Raw genomic sequence first — 12,562 nt, 5'->3', positions numbered from 1 at the left:
GGCATGCATGAAGAGAGTTTCACAGACCTCCTAGAAAAGAGAAGCTACTTTCTGTCTTGGTCTTCCCTGGTGGCTGAGATGGTAAAGAATCCGCCTGTAATGTGGGAGACCTGGGTTCGATCCTTGGGTCTGCAATGTGGGAGACCTGGTTTCAATCCCTGGAGAAGGGAATGGCTACCCATTCTAGTATTCTTGCTTGGAGAATTCCATAGACAAAGGATCCTGGTGAGCTATGGTCCATGGGGTCGCAAAGAGTCGGACACGACTAAGAGACTAACACTTTCACTTCACTCTCTCTTTTGCTAAACATTACTAAGGGAGCATTTAAGCTCTTTGGCCACTGGTAGCTTTCTTGCAATCACATGGAGGGGATCCCACCCTAACATGAAGTTGATCATGAAGGTAACAGAGTAGGAGAAGATCAACCTGGATATTTGAAATGACATATTTTAACTTTTTATCACATCATGACATTATGTTTGGAACCTTCTCAACTTCTGGACTTTCAGTTAAAATGAGGAAAAAACTATTTATTTTTAATCACTTTGAGTTGCAATTTTCACTCACTTTCCACCTCAACTTTATAAATGATATACCAACCACAGTGGATATAAGAAGCAACAATGGTTTTCTTATAGGCTAAGCATAGATTCAATGTTCTTTCCTCACCTACCTAGCCATGATGTAAACAATAATATCCACAGTGACCCTGACATAGAATAAATCCTAAAACAACCAGGACTAATCAATTTTTTTATGGAATGCGATTTTTAGACTTTATTTTTTAACCCATAGTTTCAGTAACTTAATTTTTAAAGAAGGTGTAGTTGGTATTAAAAGGAAATAATGTTTGATAGTCTAAGCAAATGTTTAGCTCTGGTGGTGCCAATGGATTCGAGTTCCCCATGGGCAAAAGAGCCACCTACGTTCACCTGGGCCAGGCTATTGAATGACTCAGTTGCTACAAGCTAAAATATCAAAGAGTAAGCAACAGAGAAAGATCTTTAATCATGTGTGTATGTGTGTGTTTTATTTTAATGTCAGTCAAGCAAGAAGGAAAACATTGCACAGATGGTGAGAGAGGGTGGGAAACAGGAAGCAAAACTGTCTCTGATGTTCAGATGTTGTTCTTTCTCTTACTTAGGGGAGCATCAATGTTGAGAAGAAAATGTTCCACTCAGAAAAACAATGACCCTTTACAAGTAGATGGAATGAGAACAAAGAAAAAATGTTTCTAAAACACTATTTTTGGCATCAAGTGCAAAAAAAAAAAAGTTTAGCTAAAATTCAAATTCATATACTAATAATTCCCTTAAAAAGAAATAGTGTGATGAATATGCACCCTAAACTAGAAGCAATTTTAAATGCTTGAACTGTTTCATAATTTTATTGTAAGAATGTTGCTTGCATCTGAAATCAAACTAAAGAACCGGCTTCTAATTGGGATAACATTTTAAACATAATTCAGTTGTATAGGTCTTAGAAGTCTAGGCAAATGACTTGTTTAATATTTTTATTGCTGGGCTATCTAATAGAGTCTTCTTAGATGGAGACTTTATGAAAATAAAAGAAAGCCTATCACATAAATTTGAAAATAAGAATGCAAAATATTGTTTAAAATTTATCCTTTCAGCTTAGATCAGAAGTACTTCTTTTCCTTATTTTGAAGCAGCTTTATGTATGCATGCCATCCAGGATACGTGAGAGAAAGTGTGAAGAGCAATAATGATATCAAGGTCATCAGCATGGGGTTCATTAAGGCTAAGTGAATTTATTATTCATTTAACCCAAATCCCTAATCTGAATGACACATCCTCAGCTTGCCCCTGCTCTGTGTTTCTTTTTCAACTACATTCGTTAAGGTAAATGTTGTCTACAACTAGTTTTAAAGAGTACCCCATGGACGATAACCTACCAGGCTCCACAGGTCCATGAGATTTTCCAGGCAAGACTACTGGCATGGGCTGCCATTTCCTTCTCCAGGGGATCTTCCCAACCCAGGGATCGAACCCAGGTCTCCTGCATTGCAGACAGATACTTTACCGTCTGAGCCACTAGGGAAGCCCTTAGAGAGTACAAAAAATACTAAATACTATATTTTCCCATCAGATAATGAGCAGAAAATAAAGTTAGAATAATCAAATAACTTAGACAAGCATGCTGACAAAAATTTGAAGGAGATCACAAAACCTGAAAGAAATATCTGTGTAAGTTGTTTAGCTTTTGGAAGAGTCAAAAAAAAAAAAAGAAGAAGAAGAAGAAGGAAATAAAATGCTACTGTTCTGAGATGTCACTGGTTTTTCCCTAATGCTCAGATTCAGTTAAAATCAGCTAACTCTTCATTGAACAGCCAGACACCCCCATATGCCGTTTCAAGTGTCTGATCTTATCTGAAACTGAAAGTGTTGGTCACTCAATCATGTCTGACTCTTTGCCACCCCATGGACTGTAGCCCTCCAGGTTTCTCTGTCCATGGGATCCTCCAGAAAAGAATACTGGAGTGGGTAGCCATTCCCTTCTCCAGGGGATCTTCCCAACCCAGGGATCAAACCCAGGTCTCCCACATTGCAGGCAGATTACCATCTGAGCCACCAGGGAAGCCTTGATCTTAAATCATGCAATTATAATCTTTGGTCTACCAACTATTACAAAGTTTCCTAATCAGTCTGTCTGCCCCTGGTCTTCCATTTTCCAAGTCCATCTCTATAGTATTCAGATGTTCTATCTACCATGCATGTCACTCACCTACTTTTGAAAACTGCAATGATTTTCATTGCTAATCCCTTTAGAATGTAATACCACATTCTCTGGTATCTTCGTTTACTACTTCTTCAGCTTCGTTTCTTACCACTCCTTGGTCACACTTAATATTTCATAAATTCCAAAATAAGTGCAAGTCTCCACATGTTTGATCATCTTTTATGCCACTTAACATTGCTGGCCATGCCTACCCAACATTTGATCCTAACTTCCTGGAAAATTTTTGGATGCTTCTATAGATACTTCAGAATTCATATATGTGTCGTGGTACCTCTGACACCTTCTTTGGCAAATCCTGAAAGATTTAAGCATCTCTCATTTAGAAAATGAAACCACTAACATTTATGGCCTTTATAACCTATCAGTTCAGTTGCTCAGTCATGTCCAACTCTTTGAGACCCCATGGACTGCAGCACACCAGGCCTCCCTGTCCATCACCAACTCACAGAGCTTGCTCAAACTCATGTCCATTGAGTCAGTGATGCCATCCAACCATCTCATCCTCTGAGGTCCCCTTCTCCTCCTGCCTTCAATCTTTCCCACCATCAGAGCCTTTTCCAATGAGTCAGCTCTTCACATCAGGTAGAGCTTCAGCTTCAGCATCAGTCCTTCCAATGAATATTCAAGAATGATTTCCTTTAGCATTGACTGGTTGGATCTCCTAGCAGTCCAAGGGACTCTCAAGAGTCTTCTCCAACACCACAGCTCAAAAGCTTCAATTTTTGCCACTCAGCTTTCTTTATGGTCCAAATTTCACATCCATATATGACTACTATAAAAACCATACCTTTGACTAGATGGACCTTTGTTGGAGAAGTGATGTCTCTGCTTTTTAATATGCTGTCTAGGTTATAACCTGTAGAACATACTATATATGTTAAATTTCATTTTGTACACAGCATTTATATGTAGTCTTATATTTAAATGTAAAACAAACATATCATTACTAGGCTGTCACTAATTAGAGTAAATTTTATGGTCTATTGATGGTTGAAGTAAAGCTCTATTAATTTTTACGCCGTTTATAATGTTTGAACAACTTTAAACAATATAAAGATACTTGAATCATAACACCTGCATTATATAATTATTGAGATCAGAATAACAGAGTATTAATTTCTTGAAAAAATCTTCAAGATCATCCCCCATAATACTTTCTTTAAGTGAGGTCCAGAGAGGTGAAATGAAAAGGCCAAGATTATGTATTCAGTTAAAAAAAAAAGTCAACAATAGAATTCTCATTTTCTTAACAGTATTCTGTCTTATCCATCTGGGGTCTGAGATATACCTAAGCATATAACCTTCCTCCAAATGCCATCTTGAACCACATTATCCAGCTCCTTATTCCTACTCCTTTCTTAAATCTTCCTTAGCTTTCTGTCAGTGAGGAACATCCAGTTTAAAACTTTGTGTTAAGTGAATACTGTAGTATTTATTAAGACTATTTCAACATATGTAAGAACATAGAAAGATTTTCTCAGACACATTCTGTATGTTTACTTTTTTGTTTGTTTTTAATTATTTATTTATTTTTAGCTGAAGGATAATTGCTTTACAATATTGTGTTGGCTTCTGCCGTACATCAACATGAGTCAACCATAGGTATACATATATTCCCTCTCTCTTGAACATCCCTCCCACCTCTCACCCTATCCTATCCCTTTAGGCTGTCACAGACTCCCAGTTTGAATCATACAACAAATTCCCACTGGCTATCTATTTTACATACGGTAAGATGAGATGGCTGGATGGCATCACCGACTCAGTAGACATGAGTTTGAGTGAACTCTGGGAGTTGGTGATGGACAGAGAGGCCTGGCATGCTGCAATTCATGGGGTCACAAAGAGTCAGACACAACTGAGCGACTGAACTGAACTTGAACTGAGCGTATATGCTTCCAAGCTACTCTCTCCATTCATCCTGTCCTCTCCTCCCCTCCCCACTTACCATGTCCACAATGTTTACATTTGATGAAGGATTAACTATATTCACAGGATTTTCTAAATTTCACAGTCACCTGAATCTCAAGACAGCTGTTACATGTTACAAATAAGGAACTAAATCAAATATAGGAGGTATTTAAAAGTTGAATGTACTGTTTCCATTTCTGAGAATGTACCTGTGGGGGGTATGTTCAATTTACTTTTTGAGTAGGAAACATATTTTACAAATCAACTTTTAAAAGTATAAAGTGAAATCTCTCTTGTAACCTCCAGTCTACTCAACTCCTATCCTCACATGAAACAACATATTTAGGTTTTAACTAGGGATTTTTCTCTCTTAAAACTCAACACTCAAAAACAAAAATCATGGCATCCAGTCCTATAACTTCATGGCAAATAGATGGAGAAACAATGCAAACAGTGAGAGACTTTATTTTCTTGGGCTCCAAAATCACTGCAGATAGTGACGGCAGCCGTGAAGTTAAAAGACACTTGCTCCTTGGAAGAAAAGCTATGGCAAACCTAGACAGCATATTAAAGAGAAGAGACGTTATTTTGCCAACAAAGGTCTGTCTAGTCAAAGCTTTGGTCTTTCCAGTAGTCATGTATGGATGTGAGAGTCGGACCATAAAGAAAGCTGAGCGCCAAAGAATCGATGCTTTGGAAGTGTGGTGTTCACGTCTGAGCGACTAAGCACACATGAACATCAGTGCATGCCCTTTGTCCATTTTGCCTCTGGATCGTTGATTTTTTTAAATCCTATTTCTGTTGGGCTTTTAATATTAGGGGAATTAATCTTTTTTCTGGTGGTATGACTTGAAAATATTTTTTTATTTTTGCTATTTGCATTTTGAATTAGCAGTTTCTGCCATATAAATTTTTATTTGTATGTGATAGAATTTATCAAAATTTTTTGAATTTTGTATTTTGAGAGAAGGCTTTTCTATAGCAAATATAACATTTATTTACTCCATGGTTTCTTCTAGTATTTTAATGGTGTCACACTTTAATGTAAATATTTGATTCATCTATAATTTATTCTGGTGTGGAACCAATTGAATTTTTTCCCCTAAATGTCCACTGATTCACCCCAACCTATTATTTCCCAGCTGATGTGACTGTTGTTGTGGGGGATATAAGAATAGAAATAGATAGTATTTCCAATACTTGTCAATCCACGGGATAATGTTGGTTGCAAAGATTGGTCTTTTCAAGTTATATTATGCTAGGAAATCATCAACTGAGGTACTAATTATTAGAAATGCAGGAAAATAGGAATGTTGTTCATGTGGATGCATCTTAAATTAGACCTAAATAGCCATGCTTAGGACTACATCTGGCATTGGGAGTACTACTGTATTTTACAACTAACAATACAAGGAAATCAACATAAAATAAGCCATAATCTCACAACTAACATAGCCTTGTATCAGTAATGTCACATCGATTTTGCTGTATTCTCAAAGGCATGGTATAAACATTTATGAAAACATGAACTTTTAAAAAAGCATAGTTAACTCTCCAAATATTATCTCTGGCCTTTTAAGAGTCTGTAACTGCCAAAACCCAACTAAGAGTTAATTGTAAAACTTATCCATTCATCTGCTGATGGACATCTAGGTTGCTTCCATGTCCTGGCTATTATAAACAGTGCTGCGATGAACATTGGGGTACATGTGTCTCTTTCAGTTCTGGTTTCCTCGGTGTGTAAACTCTAACTTTGAAGCAACAAGACTTCTAGAACGCAAAGAATTTGCATTTTGCTAATACACAAACAACAAAAAATAAAAAATCAATTTTTGTAAGCAAATAACATTAAAATAGTTGTAATGTTAACGGAATAACAATGAAAGGTACTTCATTATTAGAAGAAGAGATTTTTTTTCCCCTGAAATAAATAAGACTAAAAACAACTTTTAAGATATGTAAATTATTTTTAGCAAGTAAGGGAATGCTAAATGCTTCCTGATTTAAGAATGTTTTAATAAGGCATCCAAAAACCCAAAAATCATGGATCTGGACCAGCTTTGGTGAATTTCTTACCCCTCTGAGTCATTTTGAAATTAGGCAACATGATCTGGCAACCAGGTGAAGAAATGTCCAATTAGCAAAGAGTGGCCTACCATCAAAATGGACAAGAATCTGTGTTCTGAGAAAAAGAAAATCGTTTTTTTTTTTTTAAGTTAAGCAGGCTACTGTTGAAGTAAATGAAGGTTAACTAAGGAAAATGTGTATAGAGCCACATAATTCATGGGCTCTTGCTACACTGCCATGTGACATCATTAAGTATTTCTTCTTTCAACTAAAGAGAAAAGACAATAAAGGAGAATTTCTGAAATCAACTTCCCACTACAGAGATCATTTTGAACACTGATTTCTAGCAGAAATACAAATTTATATAACAGTGAGACATCTGTTTGTTAAGTGAAGACGAGTAGACTTCCTCCTCTGACAGCCACTTCATGTTTACAGAATCACAGTGAATCTGGAAAGGTGATTTTTCCTGTTACAGTGTCTCAGATTGAACAAATAAAATTGCTATCTTTGTGAGGTTGATTCTCTGATGGAGCAAAGTGTCAAAAGCATCTTGAATATGTCCAACAGTGATTTAAAAAAAAAACACTAAGAATGTTCTTAAAAGTACCATCTGAAGCTTCCACTTTAAAGTCTACATAAGAGAAAAGAACATCTGAAGAAGGCAGAGAAAAACATTCTCTGGGAAGTATGTCTGTGACTGACAGCGGAATACTACCAAAACAAAAAATGTTTAGCTTTTCTGTAAGCCTCTTTTAAGAGAGTTCAGATGTAAATGAGCTTGCATATGCTTGTGTGAATAAGTATGAAGCATGGCTTTATCTGGTTTGGTATTCTTGCTTTAGAAACAAATAAGGAGAGATCAGTCAGCTGTGAGAAAATAAGATATAGCTTTCTATAATAATAATTCGCTATAATATTCTATTTGATATTTCAGTATCTTCACTTGGCAACCCTGAGTGAAATGTCCGGCACGTAATAAGGAGTCAAGTTTTCAAAATTCGATAAAATAACCAAAAAGGGCAAATGGGAGGGGTGGGTTTCCCCTGGCAGTGCAGTAATTAGGACTCTGTACTTTCACTGCTGAGGGCCCACTTCAATCCCTGGTCAGGGAACTAAGAACCCACAAGCAGCATGATGTGGCAAAAAAAAAAAAGAGGAGGGAAAAAGATAACATATTACTACCAATATTTGAATTCTGTAGATTAAATTTTATTTACTTTTTCTCAATTTAAGTATGCCTCTCATACGTGGCAGGCTTTTTAAAGAAAGTCTTAATGGCTCAAATATGACAATGTATGTACTTTCAATCATTGAAGAGAGGTAGAGACAAAAATTAAAATCTGTATAAACTCCTCTTTTAGAGTTCATAAAAGAAATCAAGGTGCTGAAATTCTTAAGGATGTGTAGCCTACAAATAACAGCCATCGTATACTAACATGACTGAAATAAAGATACACATAACAGATAAATCAGGTGTACTTTATCCATCTGCCACCTATTTGAGTTTTGGATGCTGGCAGCTTGGTTAGAGATTATAGAAGAGGAAGGCAAGTAGAGATAAGAAAGGCTGGAAAATAGAGGACTCAGTCCCACTGATTTTCAGATGAAGAAACAAACCTAGCTCTAAAAGTAAGATAACTGTAAACTGGTCAAAAAACTCTTTCTTAAATAAGGTGCTATAATAAAGACAAAGGACAAAGCAGTAGCTGTTCAGGAAATGAGACCAATGAGACCCAGAGCCCTTCCTCCTGATCTCATACCAGTTTGCATGGACAGTATTTTCCCACTACATGTGCATGGGAATAACATATAGATGGGCTAGCTGAAAAGCCACGACCAAGCGATGGCTTGCTAAGTGGAACAACAAGATGAACTCTTCAGTGAAGGTCTGTAAACACATCCACAAACAAGATGATATGAAACCCCCTCAGGTCCCTTCAGTATCACTGCTTCTGGGAAGCAGATAGAATTAACAGTCTGCAATGTTTTCTATTGTCCTTCACTATACAACCACGTATATCCCTTTCCTAGACGTTAACACATACAGAGTTAAGAGAAAATTAAGCCTCCAAAGAATTCCTTGACCAGAGTCCTACTGTTAGGAGATTCTAACATAGTGCTTTCTATGTTTCTATTAGATGATAAAAATAAACCCACTAGCTATGCTCCAACTTGGCTGACAAATCTCCATCTAGTCAAAGCTATGGTCTTTCCAGGAGTCATGTATGGATGTGAGAGCTGGACCATAAAAAAAGCTGAGTGCAGAAGATGCTTTTGAGCTCTGATGTCAGAGAAGACTCTTCAAAGTCCCTTGGACTGCAAGGAGATAAAATCATTAAATTCTAAAGGAAATCAGTCTTGAATATCCATTGGAAGGACTGATGCTGAAGCTGGAGCTTCAATACTTTGGCCACCTGATGCAAAGAACTCATTAGAAAAGATCCTGATGCTGGGAAAGATTTAAGACAGGAGGAGAAGGGTACCACCGAGGATGAGATGGTTGGATGGCATCACCAACTCAATGGACATGAGTTTGAGTAAGCTCCCAGAGTTGGTGATGGACAGGGAGGCCTGGTGTGCTGCAGTCCATGGGGTCGCAGAGTCAGACACGACCGAGTGACTGAACTGATGCTTCAACTGAGGCAAGAATATAGTGATTCCATGTCCCATGAAACCAAACTCAGTGTATCTCGTGATATCACCATGGCCCCCCCTAATCCTTTAAGAAGTTCTAAAAAAGTGTTTCTAATGTGGTACACAGGAAAGCGGTTGCCCCGAGGCTTCACAGCGGGCTGTAGGAAGCCCCTTTTTCTACCTTTAAAAGCAAATGAACCATGCAAAGACTTTCCAAGGAAGTGGACCTTGACAGGAAGTTGAGAGCATCGTGCATAATATCAAAGGGAAACTTAACATTGACTTGGATTGGGAACACATCAAAATTACACCTATATCAGAGAAGAAAGGAAATGTTTAATTTTGGAAAGCACTGAAGCAATAGCTCTCCACTGTGGAAGCCACTGGGAATTTCAAAGGGCACGTGATCCCTGAATCCCTCTTCCCCTGCTTGCCTTCCTCTTCATGTTCACTTTGAGAACTGCCGGAGTCCAGCCCCGGTGGATCCAGGGAATTCGAAGGGGAGACGGCCTCAGCGATCAGGATATGATATAATTAAAGATATAAAGAGTGGTTAAATAGGGATAGCTCAGCAAAGAAATTCAGTGAAGAAAAGAGGCTGAATAACTTGGTTTACGTGGAAAGCCAATAAAACTCCAAGACAAGGAGTTTGCATCACCTACATAGGCCGCAGGTGTCCTCCCGTTCTCCCGAAGGAGAGGAGACACTAAGGCCTCCTTGGTCAGATCTTAGAAGCCCAGGCAAAATTAGTAGGCTTGACAAGCCTCCATGCTCCAGATGGGATTCAGCCAGAAGGTGAGAGAAAGAACGACATGGGGAGACGAAGCTTCGGTGAACAAGGCCCGCACTTTATTTTCCAAAGTAGTTTTTATACCTTAAGTTGTGCATAGAGGATAATGGGGGAAGGGGTAGAGTCATGCAAGGTCAGCAGTCCTTGATCCTTATCGAAGCCAGGCTTTCTTCCTGCAAACTTATCATATGCAAAAGTTTAGGTAATTTACATCATCTTCTGGCCAGGAGGCCTGTTAACATTTTATGACCCTTTCTTCAGAAAACTTATTTTTCTCTGAAGGTGATTATTCTAAAGTCAGGCGCCACCCTCCGAAAGCATTAGATAAAGTTGCATTCCTATAGAGCAAAGGTGTGGTGGGCTATAACAAGAAAAGAATTAACTCAAGGGTCCAAGGTTACAAACATTAAAGCTACTACTTACATTCCTATACACCAATTATATTAATCAATACACTCCCAGGGACACAGTAGGTAAGGGATATGGAAACTTAGCAGCAAACATTGGCCCAATAAATGAAAACCCTTCACCAATATAATTTCTAATCAACCCACTATACTATGCTAATAATCTTCTAACTGCTCAAAGGAATCTGTATTTAGAAAGCTTAGAACATCTCGTGCCTCTCAGGGTTGGGAGGCTGTGAACAATCACATGTGGCCAGAAGAATCTGTTCAGGCAGGCTAGAGAACTTCCAAAGGAGTTTGTGAACTAAAACACTCTTGTCACGCCCAGGAACTTAATTACTTGGAGCTCTAAGTTAACTCCTTCTCCGAGAGAGGTGGTGGGGGACAGTCCTCCCGTAAAGTCAGAGGTGTAGGTGAGAGCACAAAGCAGTAAAGTAGGCAGACTATGGTTTGGGGGGTAGATGCTCGAGAATTTCCAGGGGGACTCCTGAGGCTTGATCCCGCCTTTACATATGCCAAGCCTCCTTCCTCATGACCTTTGCCATGGGCGGAGTTCCTCACGCTGGCTCCCAGCAGAGAACCACTATAAAAAAGGCATCATAATGAGGGAAAAAGAAAACATCCAGAAAACACAGAGCCATTTTTAAAATCCTGGACAAAGAGCAATAGAGCTTTACAACATGGATTTAAGTGGTCAGTGATAATACTTAAAGCATATTTTTTGAGCAGGGATTCCAATTCTATCCTGACATTTAAAAGACGTTTACATTTGCGTCTCTATTCCTGCCCTGCAGATAGGTTCATCAGTACCGTTTTTCTAGATTCCATATATATCTGTTAATATACAATATTTGTTTTTCTCTTTCTGACTTACTTTGCTCTGTATGACAGACTCTCAGTTCATCCTTCTCACTACAACTGACTCAATTTTGTTCCTTTTTATAGCTACTCATTTTCCTTATATTCTTTCTCTAACATTATGCATCCTAAAAGTGGCTCCTACCAGTGACTCTGCTACAATACTATATTTATAAAATACAACAGTGAGGTTAAAAATACAAACTTTATATCAGTTTCTTCATCAGTCTGTAGTGAACGACTAAGGAATGGACAGTTCAACTGGTATAATATCCAAATGTGCCAAGCTACTTCATATCTCTTCCTGGAATGCGCTTCTTCACTTGTCAGTTGTTGGTGTTTAGGAAGGTAAATTGGAGAAGGCAATGGCACCCCACTCCAGTACTCTTGCCTGGAAAATCCCATGGACAGAGAAGCCTGGTGGGCTGCAGTCCATGGGGTCACTAAGAGTCGGACACGACTGAGCAACTTCACTTTCACTTTTCCCTTTCATGCATTGGAGAAGGAAATGGCAACCCACTCCAGTGTTCTTGCCTGGAGAATCCCAGGGATGGGGGAGGCTGGTGGGCTGCTGTCTATGGGGTCACACAGAGTCGGACACGACTGAAGTGACTTAGCAGCAGTAGCAGCAGGAAGGTAAATACACAACCTCCCTCACTCCCTTGTCGTAATTGGGAAACAATTTGAGAGACAAATGCAATAGCCAGGCAGGTGAACAAATATATTATTCCTGATAATGCTGTTCTAGACATATGGCTTAGGTCAACAGCAACAGCAGTTGCTTCCCCTGAATTAGTTATGCCACTGGTACAGGATAATTTCAGCCCACAGTCTCAGGAGAGGCACCTGATCTACAAAGCCTGCCTCACAGCAAACAGAAAATGAAATGGTATTCTTCTTCCTGGTAGGCAGACAACCAAAGGGAAGAGAAACGAGTGGCTCACACAAATTCTGGTCCTTCTGTCAAACTCACCAATCAGCTATTCATTTCTTCTTGCAGAGATGGAGTGAACAAGGATATGTAGAAAGGAGTGGTTTGGACTATATTAAAGTCTTATCACAGAATGGTGATTAAGAGCTTGTGCTCCAGAAGAGCATTGTCTGGATCTGAATCTCAGCTATATTGTGCATG

This window comes from Bos taurus, chromosome 7 (genome assembly GCF_002263795.3).
Source record: "Bos taurus isolate L1 Dominette 01449 registration number 42190680 breed Hereford chromosome 7, ARS-UCD2.0, whole genome shotgun sequence".
Taxonomy (NCBI): domain Eukaryota; kingdom Metazoa; phylum Chordata; class Mammalia; order Artiodactyla; family Bovidae; genus Bos; species Bos taurus.
This window is presented reverse-complemented; position numbering follows the sequence as displayed.